The sequence below is a fragment of the Charadrius vociferus genome, unplaced genomic scaffold (assembly GCF_000708025.1).
Source record: "Charadrius vociferus isolate BGI_N301 unplaced genomic scaffold, ASM70802v2 scaffold213, whole genome shotgun sequence".
Taxonomy (NCBI): domain Eukaryota; kingdom Metazoa; phylum Chordata; class Aves; order Charadriiformes; family Charadriidae; genus Charadrius; species Charadrius vociferus.
In genome coordinates, this window is record NW_009647828.1 from 4,241,800 (window position 1) to 4,247,694 (window position 5,895).

Below are 5,895 nucleotides of genomic sequence, written 5' to 3' on the forward strand. Positions count from 1 at the left end.
GGGGGGGGGCTACCTGAACTCTGTCTGGGCTTCCACAGGTGTTGAGGAAGAGCCTTTCTCGGACTTTTACTAAAACTTGGTAGCACGATCTCGCTGGAAAATTCTTCTGTATGGTGGGGGGGTTAAGGACGGGCCTCCCCAGTGGGGAGCGATGCTGTGTCGCAGGACTCGGTAGGAACATGGGTGTGATGAAAGACCCTGGTCCTCTGACCACGGCGTTATCAAACAGCACCCACTCCCACCCTGCAGGAGGGTCAGGATAAAACCCTGTGGAGGTCTTTCTGTCAGGGAGCACACAGAGCCTTTTTTTTTTCCACCCCCCATATTTTTCCCCCTTGTACCCTGGGTTGGCATCTGCTGAAACCATTTGTGAAAAATACAACCTCGAAGTACCTCTGCACCTGGGAGCCACGCTAGCACCATGCACAGGCATCTCAGTTGCTCTCCAGGCTGCAGTCCCACAAAGATGGATGAGAAGTGCAGGTATTTACCACTTGCTGCTCACTCCAAGGCCAGACCACAATGCGTAGAGAACAATATCCTTTTTATTATTATTATTATTATTTGCACAACAGAAAAGCTGCTGTTGGCTTTTTTTTTTTTTTAATTCTGTGCATGACTGACTTGTTCTGTTGCCAACCTCTGCGATTTCGCTGTGATTTTCAAGGGCTAGAAACGTTTCCTTTTGTTTTCCCTGGGTCGGCACACCAGTCTTTGAACAATGGGGTGGCATTTCAACAAAGACTCTATTATCATCACCCAGGCTTATCTCAGCACGGTAAGGCCTTACCTTTCTGTACAGAGCAGGTGACTCACTATTAAGAGCAGCACGTGATTGCTATACAGTTGTTCGGTGTTTTCTGCTAGCTGGCAACGAACTTTCCTGCAAGTTACACATATTAGAGTGTAAATACACACTAGCGGGCTATATACTTCAGAAAGAATCAGACCCAAGTACTGTGTTCTTCCACGATGCATTAATGGTAAAACTGAAGGAGCAGCTGACTGGGTTTGGGGTTTCTCCTCTCGGTATCCGTAATGTTTGACTGCTGCCTGAAACGAAAAACAGCCAGGAGGGTTTTATACTGATTCAGGAAGCCCGTCCTTACATGTGAGCATCTCTCAATCCCAACGGAGTGCTGTTTGTATCCTCACAGCAACGTCTGATGGCTTTGGCTTGAAACACATCTTGCAGTGCACGTGCCTGGAGGAATGCAAACGTTTCCACTTACAGATAATGGGGCTTTCTGTTTGCCATTTATCTGAATCTGCTAGTAACAGTTCCAGCGAACGCAGGAAAATCTTTCATTTATGGTGTGCTGAGCCTTGCCCATGCACAAAAAGGCAGCATTGGACATTTTAGAAACGGAATTTTTTTTTTAAGTTTCAGCGACAACCAGCTCTGTTTGCGAACAGCTCAAAGTCCTTTAGTACAAGCCTGTGTTTGCCCCACCTCAAAGCTTCTCCTGGAGCCAACTCTCATCCTCTCTTCAGTGCAGAGGGAGGTGTTTGAACCTGCTTTGTTTGAACAGACGTTTTGCTTGTCGAACTGGGTGGTAACTGCGAGGTGTTAACCCTAGCAAAGTGCCACGCTGATGAACAGACCATTAGGCCGGTAAGGCTGGCTTCGTGATTCTGGGTGCCGAATTCTGCATCTGAGGCTGGAATTACAAGTTAGGAAATTACACAGTAGCTGAGATAACAGCTTGCTGTTGACAAAATGGGAAGATCCTGCTCTTTACTCCCTTCACCCACCATCCACTCTCAACCTGGGTACAGAGTTTATGCTGGCTCCGGCGTTCCTCTGCCCCTGTGCTGATTCACCTTGCGCAAAAAGGGCAGTTTCTTCTTGTCAGGTGAGTGAAGTTGAACTGGCTCAGCCAAACTTAACATGTAACGTATGTCTGAAGGGGAGTTTTGTAATCAGCTTAAGCTGCTCTGGTCTAAGACAGCTCTGTCCCCAAAAAGGAGCGTTCCCACCCTACAGTGCATTGCTTGCCAAGTTTTCCTGCTACTTCCATGTGTTGGCAGAGAGCTGTTTTTTTCTGTAAAGCAACCGACAATATCAAGGTCAGTTTTCCTTGACCTTTCCTGAGGAAGGCGGCAAGATCAACCAGTTGGGAGTGGGAAGGATGTAGGACCGTGGCAGACTTAGCCCAGCTTAAACCTATTGCAAAAGTGCATGCTAACCTGAGAGAAATCCTAGTGGAAGGTACAGCAGCCTCTGGGTGTCAGATGTGTTTACCCAATTAACTGTATGTCTCTCTCATTTCATAAGGCATGAAACAGATAAAACCAACCAGACCTATGAAGGTAAAACTTTGCCAACACACCGGAAAAACCAAGTGGAAGATCAAGCATTTCTAACTCATCTTTCCAGATAAACTCCTTTTCTGCTCGGCAGCGGCTCTCCAAGCCTGTCATGTTCCAGCAATTACATTCTTGCTACCTAAATGTTTATCCTGCTAACTCCAGTTCAGTGACATTTCTTCTGAGTAACACCTACTTCACTGCTTGTCTCTGGTTTGATCTGTTGGATGAAGGATTGCTTGGTTTTATTCTGCTTGTGAAAGGACATCAGCAAGGGTACTGCTATACTAATTACAATACATGCAGCTTTCTGATGGTCTGAATTTTCCTGGGGGAAAAGGCAGGCTATAAATTATAATTTTGCAGGGGACTGCGAATGGCCCTTGGTACAGGGCAGCCACGAGGTGGCATGCTGGGCTTTCGCTGCTGTGCCTCGCTGCTCAGAGAGCAAGTTATTCAAGAAAAGCAGGCAGATCTTTAGTGGAGTTACGTGTAACACCATTCCTATTAACATCCATCCATCCTGCAAGAATGAGCTTTGATTTCCACATAAATGGCTGGTCAGATTTAAAGTTATTGTCATATGATTGAAATAGATCCCTTATGTCAGTCAGTCAAAACAGAATGGAGAATGTGAGTCATGCTTTGCAAAAAAGCAGGAAGTTTGGTTTTGCTGGCACAAATTTTTAGTACAGAGAGAAAATTATATGGCTGTACTGCAGTGTTTGTCTTCGGGATTTGTGAATAACATTGTCCATGCCTTAGAGAAATATTTCCAAAAGAGAAAAGCAAGAACAATTGTTATTCCTTATGCCTCAGGGGTAAGGAATCTAGGGGTCTAGAAGAAAACATGGACTCTCTTGAAAAATATTAGAGCCCCCCTAAAACAAAAGGCTGCTGATCTGGGACAGGGAGGTGGGAGGAAATACAAGAGAATGAGGTAATGCTCATGGGTGTGATAGGGACATTTGCACAAGGCTGTTATGTTTTGCCTTAAGCATAATAAACCTTCATGAACCAGCACAAAGGTAGAAGTGCAAGTCTACTCCTGAAGTATTCCAATATTCTGAAACTTACCAGGGTCTGTGGTTACTGGTGTCTGTCTCTAACCCCTTGAATAACTAGTAGGAAAATAGCTAAGTTACTGTAGAAGGCATGGCACAGAACTAGTTTTTCAGCACAGTCTATAAATACAATGGATTTTAAATTTAAATATATTAGTTACCCTTCAACATGACTGTTCAGGACATTGCTATGCAAGAAAGGTTAATTTAAATGGGAGCAGGTGCAGGGGAGGGCTAGTGAGATGAACAGGGGAGCAGAGAGCCAAAAGTGTACGGGAAGAATTAAAGCCCGTGGCTTGGTTTGCCTAGCAAAACAGAAGGAATTTAATTACTCTTTATAAACATATGAACGGGTAGACGCTCAAGAGAGAGGAGTTATCTAAATAAAGAAAATATTAGCACAAGACCATATGGGTACAATAATAAAATGTCATTTAAGTTACTAAAAATGACATGAGCCATTTGGCATGCAGCACAAGGTAAACTCTTCCGGACTTCGTTATAATGAAGTAAGTAAAAAAAAATTAAAAATCTCTGGATTGAGGTTCAGTGGTTGTCTGGGGAGCAGTGTTCATGAGCTGACTTTGCATACATCTGGTGCTTTAAAAGAGACGTTTTTCCAACTCATCAGAAAATACGAGTGCAGGCAAGAAAAAAATTTAGGTAGAAGGACAATTTAGGACAATTACAAGCTCTTCAAAAAGAGTTCACTGAGCATTCAAAGAGCCACGATTTCAAAATCATGAGAGAAAATACCTTGACAATTCCTGGTTTATTAGTGGTCTGGAGAGAATGATTAAAAATGAAAAAAAAATAGCCAAAATAGGGAAAGCAGGAAATAAAAAAAGTGTTGTTATAAATAACCATATATGTTATGAGAAGCAGATTAGTTATTGGAAGGGAAGCACATCAAAGAAAATCTATAGCTGGCAAGGCTAAATCCCAGAAAACCCTAGTAATGGTACAAGCCCATTACTACATGAACATGATTAAAATGTCAATAATGATGCAGAAGTGTTCATTGAACATTTATGATCTACGTTTGTAAAGAAGCAGGAAGATATGTGGGTAGATTACTTAACAGTGATGTGATAAATATCACTGTTAGTAACCAATGAAGCTCATCTTCTAGGGATAACTGTGCCCAGTAGCTCTGAAACAACTGGCTGCGGAGACCCCTTGTCTGTTAACGTTCATCTTTGGGAAACCTTGATATAGTACGGAAATTCTGGAAAGCTAAAAAAGTGCCAGGTTGGTATCTGTCTTCAGAAAGGACAGTTGTATGATCTCTAGTAAATGTAGATGTAAGAACAGTTCCTGGCTAAATACCATAAAAGCTGGTATGTGACTCAGATTGAAAGAATTAGTAATGCCAGTCAGAGGTCTGATAGAAATCTCATTTCATGCTTCAAAAAGACAACAAAAAATTCAGTTTCATCTGGAAGGTGTAATAAACTTTTTCAAGGATTTTTACTTAGAACTGCACAATATTTTAATAAAGGGTAATAAAGCATCAGTTAAGCATATTAAACACTGACCACATAGATTTTGGGTTTTTTTTTTCAGAACTGGTTATAAATCATTACTGAATAATCTAATGGAATCCCTCCAGGATCATGTATACTATACTACACACGTATGTAATCAATACTTTCATTAGTCATTTGAAAGTAAATACAAAATCACTCCTAATACAATTTGCAGATGCCATCTGCATCAGCAGGGTGGTACAATCAGGATGACAAGGGCCTTTGTTCCAAACAGTCTGGATAAAGGGACTGCCTGATAAGATAGTCAAATGCAATGCCACGCATCTCAGGTATGCATATGTACGCACTGACAGGGACAGGCTGAGAGAGACGTGGGGGTTAGAAGAAAAAAAGCATCATGCTGTGTGCTTGCATACGGCCTACAGTCAGCCTTTGCCCCTATGCAAAGGGGAGGCACACCTAGGGATATACTAGAGCCTGTTCTACCCCTGGATACAGATGACGACAGCACCCTCATCTCCATATTCTGAAACGCAATGCTGAAAAAAAATGGAAAAGGGGAGGGATGGAAAACTGTACTTTAAGGGCTGGAGGAGATTCCTTATGATCAGAATGAAAGAGTTTGTAACTAATTTGGTTTGTTACAAAGAAAGTAAGGGTGTGGCTTGATAAGCTACATACCTGCCTCTACGGGGATGAATACTGGCACAGAAACAGTCATGGTAGCGGCACTAATCATGCCATGATCCATTGCAGGCCGTAGGCATTCCGTTGGTGTGGGTGACAGCCAGCCTCAGCCATGGGAACTGAAGGATCAGCCCCTCCTGGTCCCCAGCGCAAAGGAGATAACGGAAGTGGGGGAAAACGGCCCCTGAAGGATGCAGAAGCGTTACTTGCTTCATAAAGGAAATCAAAACCTGTGAATACATGGAGGCTGCTGCGACACTTGGCCAAGACGCTGAGGCAGCTGTTCTTGGGCCTATCGGTCACCGTGTTATGGCACACACGTACCTACCCAGCCAAGCTCGCCC